This window comes from Prionailurus bengalensis, chromosome A3 (genome assembly GCF_016509475.1).
Source record: "Prionailurus bengalensis isolate Pbe53 chromosome A3, Fcat_Pben_1.1_paternal_pri, whole genome shotgun sequence".
NCBI lineage: Eukaryota > Metazoa > Chordata > Mammalia > Carnivora > Felidae > Prionailurus > Prionailurus bengalensis.
In genome coordinates, this window is record NC_057354.1 from 125794622 (window position 1) to 125821858 (window position 27237).

The following is a 27237-nucleotide window of genomic DNA, read 5'->3' on the forward strand; positions in this document are numbered from 1 at the left end:
TCAGGCAGCACATCTCAGGATTCTAGGTGAAGTGGGAAGGAACTGGGTCTCTTTGATGGTGTTCCACACAGCTGGGGAAGCTGGGCACTCACTCAGATACTCTCACTTTCCCTTGTTGGAGAAATCACAGGCACTCAGATGTGCCACTTTGAGAGAGGGATGATGTGAGTATAATGAAACTGTTGCTTTTATCCTCTTCAATGCATCCAATTTCACTTTTTTTTTTGCTCCATCTGTATGCTAGAACTTTCCACTGGACTCCCAGACTTCCACAAAGGCATTTTACTTCATGGGTAATTAAATGAGTATTTTTGGACAGAAAGATGGTAGAAAACTATTAATTCCACCATGTTGATGATATCACTCTTCTCAGCCATTATTTCTTGAGTACTTATATGCTAGGCACTATTCTAGGCCATGGAATTGTTGCAACATATGATAAAGTCCTCATAGAATTTGTCTTTTGGAATTGCATCAATTTCATTATTTGTAAAGTGGAGGTAAAAAGTGAATATCCTCAATTAGGTTGTGAAGAGTAAATGCAGTCATTTGTATAATGAGCTTAGCTCAGTGCCAGGCATAACAGAATTTTCAATAAGTATCAGTTGATTATATGGAGATCAGACACAGTGGAAAGTGGGCTTAACTCTTGTCTGTTTTGGAACTGCAGTGCTCTGACATGGGGAGGGCATGCTGAATAATCTGGGTGGCAGGGGAAGATAGAAGTTTGGAGTCTTGGATGTCTTTTCAAGATACAGGATGGAAAAAAAAGATTTAGGATGGAAACACAAAGCTGGACTAGAGTGGTGTCATGAGGACAGTGGTAGGGCCCCCCAAAGGGCAAGGCCTGGAGGACATGTACTAAGTTCATCTACTTGGCCAACATATGCTTCTCTGCTCTTCCCACAACTGCAGTCAAAGGTAAAGAATTTCATACTGCAAAGCAAAGGATCAGTGAGGACCAAAAGCAATGTAACACAAGTTACATTGTGCAGACCATATTGTTGTTTGAAATTTGGGTTTGCCTAAAATAGCTCACTGTATTAGAAGCCTGTCTTAAGTTCCTATACCTCAATATGTGGTATTAACTCTGGTAGAAAATATGCAACTGACCCAAAGACAACATAGTTTAAGAAATGTAATATTTTATTTGCATCACATTTTAGAAAGCTGTTTTTGTTGAGGAATGTGGTAATCGCTACTGGGCATTTTACTTTGCCTTGGGGACACAACTCCGAGAGCTGGAGTTTATACCGTAATTTGGCTAATCAGCTCAGAGTCAGCATCTGTACTCCTGTAAGTGGCATTTCATATTATGACAGGAAATCTTTACTGTTTTTCTATCATAAAGAAACATTACTAAACTTTATTGTATTATGTGCTCAAATTGGCTCACCACCTCTGATGAGCTGTAGAAGAAATGGAAACAGATAGTGAGTGAGTGGAGCAGGGATGCCTACATGATCAATCTTGCCTCCCACAAGAGTTACAGGTCTGAAGCATACATTCCAGGACTTCAGATCAGGGCTCAGATATTTCTAGAGCTCCCTGAGATGGATAAAATGATTTCCCTGTTTCGGGTTGGTTGTGATACTTAAATGAGGTAATATGTGCAATAAACCTGACACACTAGAGGTATTCAGTAAAAACAGTTTACTCTCCTTTTTTATATCCTGTTTTATGAATTAAGTTTTCTTCCATATTTTTAAAAAGCAATTCAAAATATACCAATTAGTTTCTTATTCCTAGCTGGAGGGTCTGGCACATAGAAGGTGATCAGTGGGAGTGTGTGGAGTGAGTTGTTTGTGGTGCTCAGTATAAAGGTGTTTCCTGTCCGAGTCCCTTGGTGGGTTGGAGATTCAGCACTATCTCCCAGTTCTTGAGTAGCACATACAGACAGGTTAGACTTAGCTGGCTAGGCTCTTTCTGGGTATGGCTTATGCCAGAGTTATTCACATTTCAATATTTGAGCCATTTAATGCACATACTCTGTGTTTCAATCCACCTTTTGAATACCTGGCCACATTCTATGTGGAACAGTATCAGAGTTTAGAAATTCAGAGAAGAATTAGACATATCCCCTAATCTTAGGAAGTCAGTAATTCAGTAGCAGAGAAAGTACTACACACACACACACACACACACACACACACGTATGCACTCAGTCATGCATACATATACATATATGCTTGTGTCTCTGTGTGTGCACCTGTGTGTATTTGGGGAGGTAGTGTCCTAAGGTAAAGGGCAACACTCAATGTGGGAGATACAAAGTTGTGAAAGTGTTGACCATGTTTTATGTGTAAAACTTAGGATCCATGGATAAGAACATGATAAGAGCATAACTCTATGGAGTTATGATAAAAACATAACTCTATGGAGTTATGATAAAAACATAACTCCATAGAAAGTCAAAGGAATGACACTTAAAATTGGGGTAGTTCCAGGATCAAGTCTGCCTCCTTAAGAGGTAATTCTTGAATAAGTTGACAGTCTAGTTAGAGAGTCATGGGCATATCCACAAGATAGGAGATGGTTCATAGAGGCAAGAGGAGGACCCAAAGAGAGATATGTCTGCTCAGAGCTATGGGAGATGAAGAAGGGGAGGGAGGGAGTTTGATGTCAGTGAGTAGCAAAGGATCTGGGAGAAGGGGGAATACTGAGTCTGGAAAGATGCTGGAAAAAGGCCTGGCCACAATCTTGTCTAAGTAGGGAGATCAAAGAGCCTTTCCTAGATTTAAGACAATGAGGCACACCTCATTGGGGAGCCAGGTGCTTCTGTGGCCAAGGACTTTGCAGCTTGTCTGGCTGGCCCTCAGAAACATGGTTGAGAACAGACATGCGGGATTGATTAGAAAACTGCTATGCTTGGGAAAAAACTGTAGATTTCAGAAACATGAAAATGAAAACATGCAAGCATTTGTAAATGGAATGTGCCTATCGTTGTGGTTTATGTGCCCAGAGACCTTGTGAGTAACCTGTAGATATGGCTGGGGAAAACATGTCTTCAGAGCCCCTTTCCTTCTCCCTTGCACAATGGTGACTTTCCTTGGGTGACACCTGATGGTTGCTATATTTTCCTTTCTGATATAGGACCTTCTTCTCACTGATTATTATCAGGAAGTGACCTGGTGGTCCACTAAACTGGGGCTTCATTGGGCTGTTGAGAGGAAACCTTATTATGTGTGTATGTGGGGGTGGCGATGGTATTGCAAGTAGATCAAGGGCCCACTCTGAAGACTTATTAGTTGTTGACATTTGCAGTTACTTGATCTCTCTGGACCCAAGATTCTTCATCCATGAATGGAGATAATCTTGTAGGGTTCTTGAGAGGAATAAACATAATAACAAATAAAATAGATTAGTACAGTGCTTGGCACACATTAGGTATTCAATTAATCTCACCTGTTATTGCTATTTTTTTGAGGAGGTGGTGTGATATGGGTACACATTCTGAGTATAGTTAGAACATAAAATCTCTTGGGGGGGTGGTGCACATAAGCATACACATTGCTGTCCATAGTGCTGAACTATCATTGCATGGGGCATGGCTGTAGCTCCTAATGCTAGGCCACACTTGATGGCTACTCAGTCTCTCCCAGAAATTCTGAGCCAGAAGTGTATAATGAAGAGGTCAAGATGGTAGAGAGGCAGACTAATAGTGGCATTTGGATAAGTCACTGGAAATTCTTATGGAAAGAAAGAAACATTTTTGTTTCTCTTAGATATTTATATTACCAAAGGAAAAACTCCAAATTGACAGGGCTGAAAATGCGGCTACAGGATGTGTTATGTGATGGAGGGCTGTGCATGTGTTAATGTAAATAATGAGTTTGGATAGTCAGCAGAACTCTGGGGGCGGGGGCGGATAGAGCTTGTTTAAGAGTCGTATCATTGTCAGTTGGGTTAAGATAACATTTTAATAGATACTTAAACATTTTGGGTCAATAAAATATTTGTAATTTGTACAATGTCACAGAACAAATGAAAGTATTACTTATAGTGTGTGTGGTCAATTTCATATACTATTGAAAATCAAAACACACTTCTCAGTGTAGTAAGTATTTCTTGAGAATTGGAAGTTTTAAGGACAGATGTCTCTCACACATTCCTTTCATTGGGTATTCTGGTGATGATTCTGGGTATATTGTTGTCTGTGAGCCCTCATTCAGGCTCACAAAAGCACCATCTTACAAAGGCCCAAGCTGTTGGAGCAGCTTGGCTAGCCTACCTCCTAATGTCTACCCATCAGTGAATTCATCCTTCCTTCCTTCCATCATCTATCCATTCATCCACCAGCTAACCAATTGTCAAACATGTAATTATTGAGCATCTACTGCACTTTATATACTCTGATGCTCTGTTGTGCATTTTGCACCAGTAGATTAGGTTGCCTAATCTACCTGTTATCATGACAAACCCTGACCTTGGACTCAGCCCCTCCAGGATCTGCTGGTGCTATATTTATTTCTTGTTCAACAACATTCATTAGGCACTTACTGTAAGCCAGATACTGCTCAAGTTAGTAGGGATACAGCAATGAATAGTGCTATCTAGTGTCTGGATTGCTAAGGTAGGCTTCTGATTGGTTCTTTTTGTGCCAAAGACCTCCTGCGGTTCATTGTCAATACAGCCAGAAGTCCTTTTAAACGTAGGTCATATCATGTTATTTCTCTGCTCATAGTCTCCCGACAGCTTCCAGTCTCACTTAGTGGAGGGTAGTAGTGAAGGCAATCACAGTTTGTATTCTCTTTTTATATTTTGAAGGCATTGGCCACAGGACTCACTGACAGATCAGACATTTGAGTATGACCAGAAGAAAGGAATCAGTAATATCTCCAAGGAATTTTTCCTTGGCAACTGGAAAGATAGAGTTACTAATTACTAAGTTGGAGGAGACTGACAGGAGCAGATTTGGATATGAAAAATTCTAAATCTTGTTTTGGATGTGACAATATTGATGTGCTTATTTGGCATTTAAATGAAGATACTGAACATGTAGTTGGATATAGAGTTCTGGAGTTCAGGATGGAGATATAAAGGACATTTAAAGCCACAAGTTTATATGAGATCGCTAGTATAGAGAAAAGGAAAGTTCTTGGGACTGAGTTCTGGGGCACTCATCATTTAGAATGTGGGAAGATGAGGAGAGCCTTGGGAAGAAGACTGAATAGGAAAGGATGAAGAATTTGGAAGTGAACCAAGTGAGCTGTGTCAAGGGGAAAATATATTTCAGTAAGGAAGGTGGGATGAGGGCTGAAAATTGATTTCTGGAAATCATAGGAGGTCTTGGTAAGAGCTATTTTGGTGGAATAATAGAATCAAAAGCCTGACTAAATCGTGTTCAAAAGAGAATAAGAAGAGAGGAAATGAGACAGAATAATGACAACTCTTTCAAGGTAACTTGAAATATTTCAAGGAATCTCATGATTTTCAAAGGGCTACACATGAATAAACCATGAATGGCTTTGTTACTGCTGTGCTGTTTTAACATTTCCAAATACTGCATTGGCCTAAAAGAGAAATGAACATCCAGGTGTGAGTATCTGGCAAAACTAGTTGGGAAGGTGTCGAGTCAGCCAAAGGCTACATCACCTATAGCTTCCCTAGAAGTAACTCAAGGCTTGTCATGCAGAGTCTCTTAATAACAGAACAGCCACAATAGTAGCAACAACTAATAATAGTATATTCGAGTTCTTACTGTGAAGCATTATACTGAATGTGTGTCATGGATTATCTTATTTAATGCTCACAACCCAGTGAGGTTGGTATCTCTGTTATTCCTATCTTACAGACTTAGTGGTTTATAGGCAGAGGTGTAGTCCTTTGAAATATTAGTGAGACTCTGATTTTTACTACTTTTTTGCATATAGGCATTATTTCAGGACCCTGCCAAAGAACAATGATGTGACACAACTTTTCAGAAGTGATGTAGGGAATAAGTAAAGGCTGTTTCCCCCAAGGGCTACTATGTGGATTGAGACCTCACTCTTCCTTCCTCCTTCACTTCTTACTCAGAGGTCTTGGGAATACAGATGTCATTTGTAATGGATGGTGCTAGGCAATTAATAGACAAAGCGTGCTATCATCAGGGGCTTTGTGTGGTTGTGGAAGAAGTCCACCCTTCTTACTGTGGTTCATCTCCTCTTTGACTCCCCTCCCTGACGGCCATGGCTCTCCTTGCCCCTTGTAGAGTGGAGGGCTTGCTTCATTCAGAAGGAAGAAAAGTGCAAAGTGAGGTCACTGGTTCCTGCTAACTCTTAAGACCTTAACTTTCAGAAACATTTCAGAAATGTTTCCTAAACATTTACAAGAAACAAGAGGTATTTTGATAGGCTTATAAACTTTATTTAGTTTTAACAAATACTGAAGTTACTGGTTTACTATACCAATAGGAATTACATGTTGTGCTATAAAGTCAAAGGCAAAAATAGTTCAGATAGCTACGGCTCTAATTAAGACTCCAGCGCATGGTGGAGTGTGGGGAAAGTAACACTGCACAGTCTATGGTCTATTCTTTTCGAAACAGTTTAGCTACTCAAGTTCCATTTATTTAAAAGAACCGTTTATGGAAAAACTTAGAGAACATTGGATTCATTAACAACAATTGTAGGTTTCCGTGAGTAGCAGATTGATCCATTGAAAGGGCTGGATGAACAAATATGAATTGAGCATGACCTCCAGCAATTAGGGGTCTGTTCGAAACCTGTTAGTATTTTGTACAGTAGCTTTAATCTTTTTCTTCTTGGGTGGAATTAAGTGCTCATTTTTTCCTTTCTCTTCCTTACTTCCCTTTTCTCTTTAGTTTATATGTACAAACACATACACACTCGTGCCATTTCATGTTGTATAACCACAGTATAATTTTCCCTTTGCTTGTATTTCCATGCATGTTTTAGTTTGCTTGTTTTTTCCAGAATTGATGATGATGATGGAGAATGGAAATATGTCTATAAGGTATTGTGTGTTTTTTCAACTTTGAAGTATCATTGACAAATAAAAGTGAATATATCTAAGGTGTACAATGTGATGATTTGATATACATACATACACACATACACACATTGTGAAATGATTACCCTCAAGCTAATTAACACACCCATGACATCACTTAGTTATCTTTTTTGTTGTTGTAAGGACACTTACAATTTACTCTCCTAGCAAATTTCAAGTATGCAGTAGCTATAGCTTCTATGCTGTATCCCCAGAACTTATTTAACTTCTTTGTTTAAAATTTTTTGTTTATTTATTTTTGAGTGAGAGAGAAAGACAGAGTACAAGCAGGGGAGGGCAGGGAGAGAGGGAGATACAGAATCTGAAGCAGGCTTCCGGCTCTGAGCTGTCAGCACAGAGCCCTATGTGGGGCTCAAACTCCTGAACCATGAGATCATGGCCTGAGCTGAAGTCAGATGCTTAACCAACTGAGCCTCTCAGGTGCCCCGAACTTACTCAACTTCTAACTGAGGTTTGTATGCTTTGACCAACACCTCTCTATTTTCCCTATCCCCCAGCCCTGGCAACAACTATTCTCTGGTTCTGAGTTTGACTTTTTAAAAATGTCACATATAAATGAGATCATACAGTATTTTCTTTCTGTGTTTGGTTTCTTTCACTTAGCACATTATCCTCTAGATTCAAACATGTTGTCACAAGTGGCAAGATTTCCTTATTTTTTATGCCTGAGTAATATTCTCTGTATGTATAATATATATGTATATGTATTGTGTTTTTTTTTTTTAATTTTTTTTCAACGTTTATTTATTTTTGGGACAGAGAGAGACAGAGCATGAACGGGGGAGGGGCAGAGAGAGAGGGAGACACAGAATCGGAAACAGGCTCCAGGCTCTGAGCCATCAGCCCAGAGCCCGACGCGGGGCTTGAACTCACGGACCGCGAGATTGTGACCTGGCTGAAGTCGGACGCTTAACCGACTGCGCCACCCAGGCGCCCCAATGTATTGTGTTTTTTTAAAACATATTTCCAAATGACTCAGACTTCACATCCCCTGCTAATCAGTAGGAACAATACCAGAATATAGCTAATATATTTAAGGAGAGTTTTCTATACTTATTTTCACTCTGAAAAGTGATTTTTGGAGATCAAAACAATTAAAAGTATCAAGGAAATAAATAAGCTCTGTGTGATGCTGGTTTTCCATTATGTAATTCTTGAGGACTTTTTCAGGAATTGTTAGGTGATTATGAAAATTATGAAATATTATTTTAGTACCATGTTTCCTCTTTCTTTCTCATCTTTTTCCTTCTCCTCCCCCTCCTCCTCCTCCTTATTATTATTATTATTATTATTATTATTATTATTATTATTACAACTTATTGTAGACACAGCTACCCCATCCTTTTAGGTTATTTAGTGACCCCTGACTGTAAAGGGTCTAAGATGAAAGCCTCTTCAGACTTGTAAACATCTTTGCTCTTTGAGCACAGAGTGTCACAAGTCTTTTTTGGCCCTTCATATTGGTCAAGCACATTTTGCAGTGCACTTCACAATGCTCTGAAGCCCCTTCAAGTAAGGCTTGACATTTTTTTGCGTGTATATCTACTCCCCCCAACTCCCATCGAGAACCTGGATTTGAATCTCATCTCTGCCTCTTATTAGGTATCTGACCTTGGGCAAATCACTTAATCTTTCTGAGAATCGGTTTCCTTATCTATAGAAACAGGCATCATGACTAGCTCATACATTCGTGCTGATTAAATTGAATAAGTTTGATGTAAGAAATGCTCACTATAAATTGTAAAGTTCTACTAAATATATGCATTATTATAGTATCAGTAATAATAACTTAATTGGAAAAATATCCTCCTGTTGGGGACCAGAGTGTTCATGTGTCATAGCCTATTTTAAGTGATATGGTATAATTAGACCACAATTTATGTAACCATCTTCTAAATTGGGCAATTAAATTGTTTCAGACTACTTGGGCCTATAAATAACACTGCAGTTACTATACTTATGCATAAATTCTTTGTCTGCATTTCTGAATATCTCTTTGGAGTTTGGCTTCAGGAGGCCACTTTCTCATAGGGCCGCCATTGCTTTGGGCTTCTGCTCTGCTCTTTGGAGAGCTCTTTCCCCTTGCATTCTCTCTGGACCACAGAAGGACCTCCAGAAAGGCCCGAGTATGAGTGGGGTTGCAAGAGGATAGGCTTTGGGGTTGTTGGGTGGGTGGTGAAGCTGGACTGATAATGCCCCACTGCTCTGGGGCATCTTGGTGTAGGGAAAGGGTAGTCTCTGTTTGGGGACGGATGGCCAGAGAACAAGGAGAGGGAGGGCACATCAGGTCTCTGAGTGCATGTTCCTGCTTAGAGTCCCCATTGGGTCTCCAGGGTTCTCCCAGCTGGGCTTTATAAGATTACAATCAAATTCATGGCTCAGTCTTTGCGAGAGAGAGCAATTCTGTCTGCACTGTCCCGCTCAATGTTGTATCCAAAGTGAAGAGTGGGGGCAGCAACCCTCCAGGCTGTTAGCAGCTCTCCCTTTGAGTGAATGGCCTGTGAAATGTTAGAGAAGACCTGAAACCCTCCTCCCTGGGCGGATATCACCTTCTTCTTTTGGATTTTATAAAGAACCTGATCCTCTTTGCCTGAATGGAGCCAAATAAATGGGAGTCTCAGAGGAGGTTGATGGCTCCGCCATAGAAGTCCCACAGCGACGTCTGGTTTTGATGTATTGCTGATGGATACGATCATGCTTAGAGAGCGAGATCACTTTTGCCAGTTTGAAAGAAAGGTCATGTTTTTAATTTAACTTAATTTCCTACACCAAAGAGAATTTTCAATAGGATATTCGACTTTTGCACCTTTAATGAGACCAGATGCTCTGGGGCCTGCAGCAATGAAGAGAAAACAGATTTTCTAGTTTACACTTCTACTTTGTACATTTTCTAAATTGGGCATGTGCAGTTTCTTTAAGGATGCCATTCCTCATTGGTATTTCTCTCTTTCCTTCTCAGTTTTTCCTTTCTTTCTCCCTTTCTGTCTTTTACCCTTCCTTCCTTCCTTCCTTCCTTCCTTCCTTCCCTCCCTCCCTCCCTCCCTCCCTCCCTCCCTCCCTCCCTCCCTCCCTCATTCTTAGGATTATCTTTGAGCACATAACATGGGCTAAGCCCTGTGCTTAGAGCTTTACAAACTTATATTTAATTTCCATTTTACAGATTAAAAGAGACTCAGCAAGGTTAAGTAAGGAGTGTAGTATATATCCTGTAGTGGGATGGTAGGCTGAATAACATAGTCATTACAAGCTTGGATGCTGAAACTATATCATCTGGGTACAAGTCCAGATTTAGTGATTTATTTGTGGAGTGACCTGGGAAAATTACTTAACCTTTGACTACTGGTCTATATTGATTGTATTAAAGTTACAAGTTTAATTTTGTTTCTAATGATGACAATTACATATATAAAAGAGCATATGTATTGTTTATAGACTAATAAAACAAATGCCTGGGTACCTTTCAGGCAGATTAGGAAGTAGAACATTTCCCATACTTTTGAAGCCTTCCATATGTCCCTCCCCTATTGACAATGCCATCCTCACTAAACCCCAGAGCTAACCATCATTTTGGATTTTGATTTTTTTAAATTTTTTTATTTTTCTATACATGCACTATATATGCATACACACCCAAACACCACATTCCTAAACAACATGTTGATTAGTGTTGATTGTTTTTGTACTTTATTAAACTGAGAAACACTGTGTGGTATTTTTCTTTGACTGGCTTTGTATACTTTTAACTTGTATTTGTGAAATTCAACTATATAGTTATAGTTTACCTCTTTTCAGTGCTAAATGGAATGCTACTTATTTTATTAGTTTTTAAATGATTGTTTATCTTTGAGAGAGAGGGAGCAGGGGTGGGGGAGAAAGAGAGGGAGACAGAGGATCTGAAGTGGGCTCTGCACTGACAGCAGAGAGCCCTACATGGGACTCAAACTCACAAACCATGAGATCATGAGCTGAGCCAAAGTCAGACGCTTAACTGACTGAGCCACCCAGGTGCCCCTGGAATGCTACTTTAACTCAGTTTATTTAGTCATTCTTTTCTCAGTGGACATTTGGGTCATTGAAGCTTTTGATATTACAGAGAAGTCTTTCATGCACATTATTAGTCTTTCTCCTGGGGCCCATCTGCTGAATTTTCTCTAGGGTATATACATCCAAGAATGGGAGGGTCATAGTTATGTGTGTTCAACTTTATGCCCAACTGCTTTCTAAATTTGTTGTAACCTATTTACTGCCTGATTCATAGAGTAGAGAGTTTCCATATTTTTACATCTTCACCAATACTTGGTATTGTCAAATTTTAAGTGTTTTGCCAGTATGGTGAAATATCTTATTATTGTTTTAACTGGCAACTTTCATTTCTAGTGAAATTGAACAACTTTATATATGTTTATAGTTATTTGAGTCCCCTCTTAGGTAAAGTTCCTGTTTGGTCCTCCCTGCCCGCCCCCTCCGCCCCCCCCCCCCTGCCTTTTTAGGTCCATTTCTCCTCTTATAGTTTCATCTTCCCCCATGTATTAAATGGGAGCCTATTCTGGAAGCCCTCTAATGGGCTTTATAGTTGTATGCTCTGTGACTCAAAGTCTGATATTTTTATGTTGCTAACTCTCTGCTTTCACATGTTGGATTCCTTTCTTTAAAACATGCTTGGATGTCTTACGGATTGATGTCAGTTCATGGCCTTCTTAGGTCAAGGACCATACAGAAAAAGTCTTCCATAGAATAGCACAAGAGAATTTTGACTTTCATTGATTATTTTTAAATTCCTGTTGACAGTTAAAAGTAAGATCTCCTTTCTCCTCATTTCTATTCCTCAAATATTTGTAATTCAGACACATATTTTTGACTGGCCAGAATCCATAGTTTTCTGTCAAAGATACAATGGGAGTGCCTCTCTCTTCTCTTTTTCTGCTATTCCGTCCTGGTGGTAGAATCAAGAAAAAAATTTAAAGCCTAGGAGATATAAATTCTTCCTGTTTTTACAAAGAACATAGTTTATTTTTAGGATAATTTCTTACATGCTGCTTCATTGCTCTGTTTCTAACTCATGTTTTCCTTCAGGTCGATGGTTTCAAAAGCAACAACAAATCAAAACAAAATAAAATTCCCCCAAACCAATGAACCAACTAACCAATGGAAACCTAAACCTAAACCACCACAAAAGAGCGCCAACACATATTATCAAATCTAATATTACCCTTTGATTTAGACCAGGAACTACATAGGGGCAATTAAAATTTCTTGCACAGTTGTCAACAGTTCCTACCTCACCTTATCTTTTATCAGATTAGGGATCTCTGAACCAAACAGAAAAATGGGATGGCAGTAAGGTGGTGTAACAGGAGAGTACCCACTCATATTCTCCAAAAGCAACAATAATTTGGCAGCCATCAATGGGCAAAAGTGCCTTCGTGGGAACTTTGGGGTGTAGGTAGTATGTTGTGAAACCCCAGTAGAGTCTAAGACCAAAGGAGGCCATTCAGAGAGGGCAGCTACACACTCATGCTGAAGGCTTGCCAAACCTGGTCCTAGTTATAGTCATAGAAACAGCTCCATCCTTCTGTGGACTTAGTGATAGCCCTGTTTGTCCTTCATCCTGCTAAGGCCATCTGCTAGCACTATCTGCCAAGGGACCTGGGAAGATCCACACACCTGTATACCTTGGTAGCGGACCAGATGACCTGTCTTGGTTGTGGAACTTGAAGCAGCCCATGATCTGGCTCCAGACCCTCTCAGCCATGGTCTTAGATTGGTCTTGCCTACCCAGAGACCCAGCAAGAGATGTATTCCTGTATCCCTAGAGGCAGATCTGCAGACCTTGATTCTGACTATAGACCCTGAAGCAGCTCTGTGACTTGGTTTGAGCCACACCCTCCTGTGGTCTGGGGCCAGTCCTACCCCAGAGGATCTGTCCAGTGATGCAGTAGGAACCCTCTCAGGGACGTGGTAGGAACCATACCTTTCTTCATACCTGGTAACAGCCCCTGTCTGTGGACCCAACTGTAGATCCTGAAGTAGACCCTTGTCCCAGTGCCAACCCTACTGACAAAGGTCCTGGAGGCAGTCCTGTCTTCTTAGGGACCAGGCAGGATCCACGCCCCCCCTGAGCTCCTGGTAACAGGTCTTTTAAAGCTGTAGACCCAGCAGCAGCCATGTGGTCTGGCTCCAAACCCACTCAGCTGCAAACCAGAGATAATCCCATCATCAAGAGATCTAACAGGAGATATTTACCTGCCAAAACCAGTCTGTAAAGACTGGAAGAGGTGTTCCCTTCTTCAAATGCCAAAGACACAATACAAGGCTATATAGATAATGAAAAATCAGGTAAACATGACACCATAAAAGGAAATGAATAAAGCTTCAGTAACCTATCACAATGAAATAGAAATTTACAAATTGCCTGACAATTCAAAGTAATCATCTTTTTAAAAATGTTTTATTTTACATTTGAGAGATAGAGAAAGCAGGGGAGGAGCAGAGAGACAGAGACAGAATCTGAAGCAGGCTCAAGCCTCTAAAGCTGTCAACACAGAGCTGGTGCGGGGCTCGAACTCATGGAGCAGTGAGATTATGACCTGAGCCGAAGTTGGACGCAAATGCAAGAGAACACAGATGACCAAACACAATCAAGAAAACAATATATGAGCAACATAATAAATTTGATAAATATAAACCATAAAAAAGAACCATACAGAAATCCTGAAACTGAAGAATATATGATTGAACTGAAAAATTCAATATAGAACTTCAATAACAGACTTGGTCATGCAGAAGAATTAGCTAACTTGAAGATAGGTCATTTAAAATTAGCATGATGACTATAGTCAATATGATATTGCTATTTGAGATTTCCTGATAGTAGATCTTAAGTGTTCTCACCATCAAAAAAACATGGTTAACTATGTGAAGTGAGGGATGTGTTAATTAGCCTATTTGTGGTAATCATTTCACAGTGTATGCATATGTAAAACATCACATTGGGGGCACCTGGGTGGCTCAGTCAGTTAAGCATCCGAGTTCGGCTCAGGTCACGATCTCACATTTCGTGGGTTCGAGCCCTGTGTTGGGCTCTGTGCTGACAGCTTGGAGCCTGGAGCCTGCATCAGATTCAGTGTCTCCCTCTCTCTGCCCCTTTCCTGCTTGTGCTCTCTCTCTCTCTCAAAAAAAAAAAAAAAATAGACATTAAAAAAAACCAACATCACATTGTACATCTTAAATATATACAATTTTTATTTGTCAGTTGTACCTTAATAAAGCAGGGGTAGGGGAGGAAAAATGTGTTGTAATGGGAAATCAGAAGGACTAAGTTTTGGCCACTTATTTAAGCATCCAACTTTGCCCTAATGTCAGAGGTTCAACTCAATATAAAATTGCCATGTGGCTATGATAAGAACTTTTGCATCATAGGTAGTGAGTAATGCCTGAGTAAGAGTGGCAGCAGTGGTTGTAGAAGACTCTTGAAAGCACATTGCCTTTGTGTAGTTTCTTCCCTGCATCACAGAGGTGTCTTGACTCTGCCTTCTACAGGCTTCAGAAAGAGCTCAGGATCAGGTAAGAAAATTGAGCCCAGTCTTCACAAGATTGGATTATTGAACTCTACCAAGGAGGCACATGAATATACTGAAGTAGCAGCACTTGGCTTTAATAGGGAGGTTATAAGAGATGGTTTAAATGGTTTTGGAACTGGTAGCCTTCATTTCCACAGGATTGACCAGGATAGACCTGGGATGGGTAGGGAGTATGTGTCAGCTTGTGGAAGACCATAAACTAGAATGAAGAGCACACACATTTCTTTAACTTAATGGTTTAAAATCCCTGGGAATTCTGTAGAATCCTCTCAAGGCCCAATACACTTCTCAACTAGAAAAGCTGGCTTACCTGTCTCCTGTGCATTTTGATCTCAGGTAAAATATTATTTTAACAAAGGTTATTAGTCTCCAGAGAAACAGACACAATAGAAAAACATATATATATATATATATATATATATATATATATATACACACACACACACATACACACACACATCCATCCGTACACACACAAACATATGCACATACATATATAGATACATACACAGATAAGTATGTACATATGTATTTGTATGTATATATGCATATGTGTTTATATGTATATATATTTGTACGTAAATAGATTTATTATAAGGAATTGGCTCAAGTGATTATGGAGACTAAGAAGTCCCAAGGTCTTCAGTCAGTAAGTTGAATAACCAGGAGTCTGAGTCTAAAAGCATCAGAAGACACTGATAGCTCAGCTCAAGGACAGGCAGAGAGAGAATTCTCTTACGCTGATATATTGTTCTGTTCAGGCCCTCAACTGATCGGATTAGACCCATCCATGTCAGTGAGGTCAGTCTGCTTTACTATGTCTACCAATTCACATGTTCATCTCCTCCAGAAATATCCTTGTGGATAGGCCGTGAATGATGTTTAACCAAATACCTGGGCACGCTGTGGCCTAGTCAAGTAGACATATAAAGTTAACCGTCATATGGGTTACAATATTTAAAACTCGGAAAAAGTGAAAATCCTTGGCTCATAGCATAGAAGGTGGTAGTGATGGTTGTGGGGGTGTTGTATAAATTGTGAGAGAGGCCTTGGCCAATTTTCCCAACTGTGCACAGTCCTACCCTCTGGTTGTTTATCCTCTAATTCTTGAGAGGTCTTTACATGACATCGTATATTAGCAATGTCTAAGTGTTTTAAGAAAATATCCTCATGCAATCTCTGTAACTTTCCAAGACTTTGTTGATTCCTCCCTTGGCTAGCTGTTGCTACTAGTCCCATGAATCCTTATCCACTTTCACCATTGAGTGCTGTGACCCTTTGCTACACTGCACTAGGCAGTCTGTCCTTCTTGCCTGTTTCCCCTGGTCCCCTGGAAAAGCCAAGTTGGATTGTTTTGGGTAATTTATTTGCCTAGAATTTGTTTTTGGTTTTGTCTGTATTCTAGATCATTGCTTCTGAAGGTTAATCCAGGATCACCTGCAGAACTTTTTAATACAGATTCCTGGGCCCTGTTCCCAGATAGTGGGTCTGGGGAGGGGATCATAGACTACATTTCTAACAAGATACCAAGTGATGCTATTGTTGCTTATTTGAGGACTTTAGTGCTGTTCTATATGGTACTCTCAAATATGTTCACATTTAGTATAGCTTTTTTATTTTCATCTTGTTTCAGCATAAATATTATTTGAATTATTTTTAACCATTGGTTATTTCTCACTAAGTTATTGGTTCCTTGAGGACCATCTCTTACACAGATTTGGATCCATCATAAAGTCAGTTCACCTCATGCTCAGGAAGTATATGTTGATTGAATAGAAAGGAAGAAAGAAATGCTCAGTTGGTGGAGGTCCACAGCCCTCAGGGCTCCGGGATCACCCCTCACACCCTTATGCCACATTTCATCCAAACACTGGAAATTGTGATCTCTCTCACTTCCTGCAGCAACTCACTGGCAGCCTTGAGACCACCCTGCCTCAGGCTGAGAAGTGAGAAATTCTGAAAGCAATCGAACACTGTAAATTTTCACAGCAGTTCAGCTGAAAGCTGTTGGGCACAGATGTTTCTGTAATTGTGATATGCTGGGAACATTCTCTGGGCTCCAAGCACAAGGGCCTCAGCCTCATTCTTCCACCTGGGTGCCTCAGTGGGCAAGTCTCCCTGTCTCGAGGCAGTAATGGGAACCAGGTGGCAGCATGTGTCTGTCTTAAAAGAGCTGAGCAAGATTCATGTCCCAGTTCCAGTTGCTCCTTCCCTCTTGCTCCAGCTCATGTCTCAGGGAGTTGGCTTTGGTGATGGTGGACCCAGTTCATTCCAAAGTGGGGTGATCCTCAGCCCCTCATTCAGGATGGGAATGGGATCTCATGTTTGCTGTTGGGTGGGGCCCTGGAGGCTTTCCAGCTGCTCCTAGATAGGCTGTAAGTAAAGAATCAGGAAAAGGTTTGGGTGGTGTGAAATAATGTGACTGTTCCAAATGACCACCATGTGATCAAGATTACTACCATCATTTCAAAGTCCACAGAAGGATTTTGGAACTTTTGACATATTCCTTCCAAACTGAATTTGCTTTCAGTGCATAGTATTCCTGCCTTTAGCGAGAGATAGCTCTCGTTTGCTTGAGGGTTCTTCCTGCTTGTGGAAACATGAAGAAGGCTATGAATAGCACAGGGGAAACATCTGTTGCTGTTTGAAAACTGACAAAAGTTCAATGAACTGGGAACATTTTTCATAAATGTTTCCAGTCAGGATAAATTTAACCTGTATGTACCGTAGCCAAAGGGGTAAGGAGGACAGAGGATGAAAGATATGGAACTATGGACATAGGAAGAAGAAAGAGTGTGTCATCAGACATTTTCTGGGAGTAGTTAGCACCCTTCCCTGGTGACTTAGTCTGAGTGACTGTCCTTGTGCGTACAACTGTCAGTGTTACTGCATAAGGAGTGTAACTGCATCATTTTTCCACAGGACATTTTCCTGACACAAGCTGTTGAAAGACCTATGTTTATAAACCCTGGTATAAACTTTATGTCTTAATTTTATCACTGAATTGTAACATCATCTCTACAACTGTTAAACAAAAGTTTACCCTAAACAGTATTCACAGGTTTTCTAAGAGCCAGGAGAGTATCTACTTCCAGTTTTAGCTTCTATGAAGGACATGCTCCCTGTTAAAATACAGTTGTATCTTTCTTCTTGGTTCCACTTATTCACCATGTAGTTATTTTTTAAAACATGATTTATTCAGCTTTTTGAATGTATAATCTTCATATGGGAAGAAGGAAAAAAAAAAAAGATTCCAAGAAAGAATATTTGCTGTAGCTCAGTGAGGTAGTTGTTAAGATAAACAACAACAACAACAAAATTAAAAGAAGCTTTCATTTAAAGAAAGTAGGAAAAAAAACCCACAAAACAAATGCTTATAAGTACTAAGAAAAGCTTCTTGGATCCCAAATCAGCCTAAGTATATTTAACATGGTTTTTCATCAGCAATAATCAACTATCACTTAAAAACATAAGAAGGTAACATTCATAAATCAATAAAAACTAAAGTATGCAGGCATTAGCTTACTCAAGAGTATACAAGATTTCTATAGAAAAACATTAAGTTCTATTAGAGTACATAGAAGATGATTTATTTAAATGGAGACACAATCCTTATTCTTGCATGGAATGAGTTAATATTATCAAGCTGTTTTCTGCCCCAATTAAATTACAAATCCGATGCAATTTCATTGAAAATTCCAATGGGATATTTTAAAGAACTTGATAAACATGTTTTTAAAAATAGAAAAAATAATGGAAGAAATATGGAAGAAATAAGGTCCGTGAATAGCTAAGTGAACTTTAAAAAAATAGAGAAAAGGGTATACTTATTTTACCAGATATTAAGACATGTTACAAAGACTGATATTTATGTAAAAAAACCAAATAATCCAATGAAATAGATTAGAGAACTCAGAGACAGACATGTATCTATATATTTATGTATCTATATTTATCTGAAACATCTGTATTTGAACATCTATATCATCTCTCTCTATATATGCATATCTATATCATGTATATTTATATGTATTGTATATGTATTCACCTATACATGTATTTATTACATCTAGAAACTTAATATTCCATAAAACAGTCACAACACGTGAAGGACAGGGGTGGGGACAGGAAGATAAATAGTTTAATAGTTGGATTTGGGAAAAAGGCCTCACAATTTTAAGAGAAATAAACGTGATAACATATAAAGGTGAAGTTCAGATGAATTAAAGACTTCAGCATGGAAGGAAATACTGTATGTTAATTGAAGAAAATATAAGATAATACTTTTAAGGCCTAGGAGGGAGGAAGAACTTCTTAAATGAAACCAATTAAAACATAGTGCACAAGGCAGAAAAGTTGATGGATTTGATCATGTAAAATTTAAGGACATCATGAATAAAGTTGATAACATTTTAATCACCAAGATAGCATTCTTATTATATAGACAAGATATTAACATCCAGGACATAAAAAGGACTCTTAAAAATGACTCAATATGTAAAAGAGGGAATCTCAGTGGAAAAATGGGCCAAGGATATGAATCACCAATTTAACAGAGAAAAGACCTCAAAGGCTAACAAGTAAATGAAGAAATTCAAGTTAAATGAAAACGAAACAGTAATGAGATATAAATTTATACTTGTTATTCTGGCTAAAATTATAAAATGTGATAATGCCAAGTGTTGGGGAGTGTAGGAATATGAAGTAACACTCATGTTCTGCGAGAGACATTGAGAAGAGCAGTCTGGCAGTGGTTGGCTAAGTTATATACACACATACTCTAATCTGGCACAGAAATGTGCATACAGGTCTCTAGGTGACTACATGAGGAATAGGCATTGTAGTGTTGCTTATGGGGGAAGATGTTGAAGGCAACCTAGTGTCCGTCACTGGGGGAATGGAGAGTTAAAATGTGGGGTTGCGTATGATGTGGTAGTATGCTGTAAGTTAGAAACGATGGACTAAATATTGGTGGACCTTAAAATGTAGTACAGAGTTAAAATGTAGAAAACAGAGCAAGATCCATAGCATGGTACCATGTGTGTGTAAAACAATGCATATTTTACAAGAAAACATAAACAAGGGGATGTGCATTAAACACATGAGAATGATCCTCATGTGGGGGAAGGGTTAGGGTGAAGGTTAGCATTAGGGGTTAGGAGGTCAATGAGTCAGGAATGGGCATTAGGGGGAAAAATAATTAAAGGAGAACATGTGCACGCTAACGATGATAATGTGCCCTAGACTGGGAGGCATGGTTAATTTAAAACTTCAGATCTTAAAAAATGAAGGAAAAAGTAAAGGAGTCTCCATTGAAAAGTCACCAACTCCTCTGCTTTTCTTTCTAAGTGGAATCAGGAAAACATTTTGGAGCAAATCGTATTCCTTTCAGAAATAGGAAATACATATTCCTTGTCACTTGAGTGACAACTGTAACATCTAACAACTCTTACATATAAATGTAAGGTCAACTCTTGTGGCTTCACCAAGTCAGCCCCTCCTAGCATCGGTAGATAGGGTTGCTGTGGGGTAATTTGTATAAGGGCAAAAATCCTCCTTCGGGAGGAAAGGATTGAAACTCTTAAGTTTTCTTTTTGGGGACAAGATTGGATTGAGGGTGTTTTGACTAAGTTTCCTCAAAACCATGTGTTCCCAGGGAGAACTCAGTAGAGTCTGATCTGTTGACCCAGGCTCAATGCCAGGGCGAGGAGACTGCCAGGTGCTACAGGGAGGAGAGGGGCAGGGCTGGATCTGGCATAGAGCTAGGCTAAGGCTAGGAGCTCCTCCCTTTATCTAGCCCCTTCTGTCACAGGGAACAATAGTTGAGCATGTGAGGGTCAAGCAAAGACCTTGGGAAGCCAAGCTCGGGACATCTTTGGCCAAGCCCAACTCTGGAGTAGGTGGAATGGTGCCTTTTGAAGAAACTATTGTTTGCATAGAGACCAGACAGGGTGTTATCACTGCTGTGCAGCAGGATGTATCTATTTTTGAAAGAAATCAGTGTGGCAAAGACAAAAGCCATGGCAGTCAAAGTCTGGGCTTTTAGTTGTGGACAAGTCTGATTCTCTGGTTCTCCATTTAGTTTGAAGTTGAAGTAGCCCCTTTGGTCTGAATAAACATTGGACTCATCGACAATTCTAGGCAAAGGAAATCCAAAGTAAAAGAAACTGGATATGCTGATAGTTTGGATGGGATAGAGACTCAAATGGTCAATTTGAATGTTAAGAAGAAAAATGACAGTGTCTTAGTGAAATTGGTAATAATACCAGTTGCACAAGAAAATTCTGGTATCCATTATATACTAGGCATAATGCTAGAAAATGGGATGGATTCAAGATGACTAAGACATAACTTCTAGAAATCACAGCGAAATGATTTCATATAATCAATGGAGACTTCTTTGCTTTTTCCTTCTTCATTTTTTAATATCTAAAGTTTTAAATTAACCATGCTTCCACAGTTTAGAGCAGATTATCTTTGTCAGTGTATACACATTCTCCTTTAATTATTTCCCCCCCTGATGCCCATTTCTGACTCATTGATCTCCTAACCCCTAAAGCTAACCTTATAATAATGAACTCCTTGGAGGTTCATTCTGATCTTATTTATAAAGTGAGGATAAAGAATGGAGTGCATCAGTTGTTGACCTGGAGTGCACCCTCTATAAAGGTTAGCATGACCTTGAAGTCCTCTGTAAGATATCCTCTAGGCAAATCAAGTACACTTCAGATAGAGTGCAACCGTAATACCACAGTCAGTCATTTAATTGTATCTGTTGTGGAGCTCTGTGCTTGGTGTTCAGAGACGTCTGGGAGGGAGGTGTGGGCTTGCATTGTTTAGGTGTTGGTGTAGCACTGGGCCAAGGCACCTGTTGGAAGAGCATCTCTGACAGAATTATCTTAAACTTCTGGGAAAGAAAGGCTTCACCTTACAGGGACCTCTGTGGTTCTCTTTCTTTCTGGTCTGTTTATTCTTCCTTGCTTGTCATAACCATGTTTACATACCACCCAACCCTTCCCATTAAAAATGACAGAGATGATGGGGCCCTAATGAATCACTCTGTAGGCATCCAACTCACAATAATCAATTATACCTCTGTGTCACTAGAACAATGATCTCTGAGATCTTTACATAAGCTTGTTAAGGGATCCATTAGGAGGGAAAATGGACTCTCTCTTTCAGTATATTGTTCCAACAAGAAGCCACATGTCTACGAGGCCTTCACTCACAGGACTTGAAGCTTTGAGTTGCAGATTGGCAGTATGGGAGTAAAGATGGATTCAACAAATCCTGCCTGAGTTGAAGGGTGCTTCCTTCTGGCACATTGTGGGGAAGACTACAGTGTTTGGGGCTTTGCTTTTTTCCTCTCCTTGAAGAATCTACCTTTCATCTCATCTTGGTCCATCTCTAGTCAGGGATTGGACAGACCTGGCCCAGGTGGAGATAGACTAAGTGAGTCAGCTGGCTGTTGTGGTGGTAAATATCATAGGGCAAAGGAAAAATGAGGATCCCATTTAAAGAAGAAATCCCAATGGAGTTGAACACAGGAGGAATTTCTCTGGGATTCAGATATGTGGATGGGGACAAGCAGCTACTTCAATTTGGGAAGACAGAGGAGAATATAGAACTTTGATTTTGAAAAGGGAGAGGTACCCAGAACTTTAACTGATGAAGTGTGTAAGTTCAAGGAGCAGGGTTAGGGTTGACACCTCCAAGTAGCATTGCCCTCACGTGGCCCCTTTCTGTCTGGTCTGCTGTAGAGTCTGGCATGGGTGCCGAAATTTCTCCTTCTCTGCAGACTTTGGGTGGAGGGTAAATAGGGTGTGTCTATCTGCAAAAATCTGCATTCACAGGAAATCACAGACGAGTGATCGCTGGGACAAAAGTATCCTCCCTTGGACTTGCCTGTGTTTATTGCTAACATCGTCTTTGTGGCCCTCAGCCTCTACATCCTCCAGTCTTCATTTGGAGTGGATTCTGTCCCCTGTATCAATCCCCATGGTGGCAGGCGGAACCAAGTGAGTTCCACCATCTCCTCCCTCTCCTCTCCACCTGATGAGGATCTTCTCCTGAGACCCTTCCACATCTGGATCAGGTTCTCCAGAGCTAACCACTGGGCCTCTGTGTCCCCTTGCTCAGATCAGGGTTACTCCATCCTTGTTCCTAGTTATTGGGCTAACTGGCCAGGCCCGTACATGTACCTATTGCATCTCATTTGATATTTATAACAATTCAGTTAAAGAACATTAATATCCCAGTTTTATGGATAAGAATACTCAGGCTCAGAAGTTGTAAATAATTTGCCCAAGGTCAAATAAATAACATATCTGGGGTTAAGTCTTGAACCTGTCAGATTCTACTTTTTTTTTTTTTTTTTTTTTTTTTTTGCTTCTCTCTACTTCCCTTTTAAGCTATTTGGTGGTATGGATTTAGGTAGTTTCTTTCTTTGTAACTTGGATTCTGGGGTTGTTCATCAGTTCCCCACCAGAGGCCTCTTTGGCTCTTATGTCCACTCCACACAGAAAGAAAATTTTAAGACAGGCCAACTGGCCCATGCTTCCAGCCCATGCCAATCTGTGAAATCAAGTGGCAAATGTTAGTAGATGTTCTTGGCTGGGGATTTTTAAACTAAAGGATTCATTCTTTTAGTGATTATGCAATTGTTATTCAACACATTTACTCTTTCTTTTTTTTTTTTTTTTTTCAGATTTCAGAATAAAGCTTTTCTTACCATTGCTGGCTAACTGAAGATTATCTTCATTATAAAACAATTGGTTAAAGATTTCTATTGTCACTTGCAACAATTTGTTGCTGTGACCAGAATTTCTTTTTTCTTTTGAAAGTATAGAACCAGGACAAAATACTGAAATAAATTGGAGGGAGAGGATGATAGAAAATTGCAGCTGTCATCCTCTACTTTAGATTTTTATCTTAATAAAATGAATTTCCTGTTCTTATCAGTTGTCTTTGTAATTAGTAAATGTACTAATTTCCTAATTACTGATTAAAACATCTGTGTGTTAGGATTGCATATATTTAAAGAGATCACCTACTCAAAATGTTTGCAAAACACTGCATTGTCCATTCCTCTGAAAGCCTTCACTTCTGCCTCGCTTCCACTGTCCCTGCCCTTGTAGACCCTCTGCCTTCTTGCTTGCACTCCAATCTTCATCGCTAGTTCTTGACCCCAGCAAGTGGGGATCTCTTAATTCCCTTCATGCTATTTTGAACCTTGCATGAGGTTTTCAGCTTTGTAGGTCCAAGCATCTGCCATTTTCTGGGGACAGGACTTAATTTTCCAGCCTAGCCCTGCAGAAGCAGCTTCTTCTGAGGCTGATCCTACAAATGATCCTGAGCTGGATCCCCTCTTGAGAGGTATGGACTAGTGTAACTCTGTTGATTGCTGAGAGGGCCAACTGGAAGCCTCAAAGATGGGTGCCTGAAGTTTATATTGTTCCTGTTCACACGTAGCAAGTCTGCACAAGTGCTGAGAAGCAGGCTTCCTGGCAATGGTACCTACCACTTATTGCCTAACCATTTTTTGGTCCATTTAAAACACGAAAGTTTGCACTCTTCAAATAAGGCAGTATTGGAGGAAACACGGAGTTCCTGACTCTATGCCATGCACTGTGCTAGGTGGTTCCTTGTGCATTTTCTCTTGTTTGCTTCTGGCTTGAACTAAGTGGCATAAACAAAACAAAGAACCCATTAGCGAGCACTTGTGAGATTGGGTTGGAGAAGTTTGCTTTTATAAGGGAAGAAGTAAAGGGAAGTATTTGCCACCAGGGCAGGGATTTATTTATTCTGCTAGTGATTCTCAGATTACACCTAAGGGCTCTGATGCCTTTGGAGAGCCCCGAAGGATTCTGTGTACATGGGTGGAATCATTGGCACTTTGAACAGAGCCAGGGGGATGATTTCTGAAAGTGTTCAGGGCACCGTCATTTGCCAAAGAACAAACAACATGAGAAGGCATGATCTCTGTTTTCCAAGGAGCTCACCAGCTCGCTTGGAAGAAAAGGCACAATAGTACTAGATAGCATATAGTCATGCCTGGCACAGACCATTGAGGCCCAGGAGAATGAATGGTTCCTGCAAGCTGGGGGCTGGGAAGTCACTCTGGATAGTGCGGCTGGTCTGGGCTGAGTTTGTTGGGGTACTTCTTTGTTTCCTCTGCTTTTTGCACATTTTTCATGTCTTGTGTATAGACCTTCTTTCCATAGAACTTTCTGTTCCTGTTACTTACAAGGAGAAGAGATTTACTCAGGTTACTTTAAGTAATGGGCATTGGGCATGGGGGATAGCATGAGGGTTTATTGTAAGGAATTGAGGGACCATAAAGGTAATGGATATCCATTCTGTGACTCGATTTCTTCTTCTTATGGGACTAATATTAATGCCCACGCATTGGGTTTTTTTTTTTTTTGTAAAAGGAATAAATAAGATAATCCATGAAGAGAATCCATGAATTACCTAGCTTAGTGGGTGGCACACAGAAGATCTTCAATACATGTAATTTCTATTATTATTGATAATTTCTGGTTTCTTGTAATTTTTACTTGCTGTTGGCTCCTGTGGTTCCAACTCTGAACTCCCCTCAATGACTCTGTCTTGACATCAGGACTTTCAAACTCCTTTCAATTTTACACGTTCTTGTCCATGCCTGAATATCTTCTCATTTCCAACATTGTTCTTAACAGAGACTCTGGTTGTCTCAGCTCACAGTTTTGGTTGGGTCATGTCACAGTGATTGGCATTTTGTTAGCAGGCTTCCGTTGAGTCTGTGCCCTCTTCTGGTACATTATCAGAGACTGTTGGCAGGAAAAAAAACCATACATACAAGGGAGTGTGGACATGGCATGTTGGGTGGGGTGGGGGTGGATTCTTGGTGTTGTGCTGTTAATCCTTCATAGCCTAACATATAGATATCTGCCCAGTTCAGATTTGTGCACTATCTCTTACACTTAGTGTTGAGAGGACACATAGATGAGAAATACGTGGTCCTTGTGAGACCTCTTCATCAGTGAGTGTTTGGGAGTGGAGAAAACAAAGTGCCCAGAAGCTGTAACGTGCGTTAGCTTCTGAGAGCAGAGCAAGGGGACAGACTAATAGAGGTCAGTGGCGGGGCCTGAAGACTCGTGGATCAGGAACTGGCTCCTGGAAAAAGAGATTCTGGGCAAGGGCTTTGGGAGTCTTGCAGGCAAGTAGCAGCAACTCTGCCAGATTTTGTGCTAAATGGACTCATTATTTTTTACAATATGCAATTGAGGTAAGTACTCTCGCTGTCTAAATTACACCTATGAAAGAATGGATGCTCAGAAAAGTTAAGTGATCTGCCTTAGGCCACACAGTGCTAGTAAGTGGCAAAGGAGTGTTTCAAACCCAGGCATGAAGGTTTCCACAACAAGGGTGTGAAGGTTCCCACAAAAAGGGCACGAAGGGAAGGCACAGTTTAAGCTCATTCCACTAGGAAAGGCCCTTCAGTCCATTTTTCTGGAGACTGCTGAGGAATGCTTGGGGAGAGACTGGAAAGGTGAGTTGGAAAAGATTGTGGAGGGTCCTGAATACCGAGTAGATTGGGGTTGGGACCAGAGTCTCAGTGCCAGCCCTTGGCAGTGGGCCTTGCATGTTGTGGAAGTTCAGCAGACACCTTTTGAAGGGATGGGGAATTAACTGCCAGGACATTTTCTTGGCTGCCACCTTGGGCACCCTAGCCTTGTTCCTTAGTTTTGCACTCCCTCCTCCTCAGCCCCTGCTTCACATGGACATCCGAGTGGTCTTCCTAAACTCTAGTCCTCTTCATGTCACTCTTTGCTTCAAGTCTCCCAATGGCTGCCTAGAACTCTCAAAGAAAGTTCAAACTCTTCGTGCCTCATTAAATAACTTTCCAGTCTGTACTGATCCCACATCCTCGTTCCTTTGTTGGTGTCCCTGAAGCTGCCACGTTGAACTGTGTACCCTTCCTTCAACAGGATATCTGTTTTCAAGACTCCATGTGATTGACAGGCTCTCCCCCATGTTCTGCCTAGAATGCCATGTTTTATTCACTAGTGTTGTTGGCTCAGTCCCTTTATGGGAATTAATTTGTTAGCCTCCACAACAACCTGTCAAACAGACTCTTTAATTTACATTTTACAAATGAGTAAACTGAGGTTCAGAGAGATTAAAATTCTTGTCCAGGGTCACAGAAACTAGTAGGATTAGGGGCAGGATTACAGCCCAGACAGCTTGATCCCAAGGCTTGTACTCCTTACACATAGGATGGTGATCCTGTGTGATCTCCCTGCTTTATTTTTTCAAGGGATGGGCTCTTTCTTATTCTACATGGCCCCGATCAGATGTCTCTTCTATGGTACTTTCCTTGATTTCTCTCTCAGCCCCAAGTCCCTCCGTCAGAGGAGTCACTCCACAGGATTCTGCTCAATTCTCTAACAGCATGTCTCACCTCTTCTATCAGGCTTTGTTTTCTAGAGCTCTGTTTTGTGCTGAATGTTTGTGTCCCTCCCAAATTCATATGTTGAAGCCCCAACCCTCAACATGACTATATTTGGGGATAGGGCTTCTATGGAAAAAAAGTTAAATGAGATCTTAAAGTTGGGGCCCTGATCCAGTAGGAGTAGTGTCCTTATCAGAAAAGACCAGA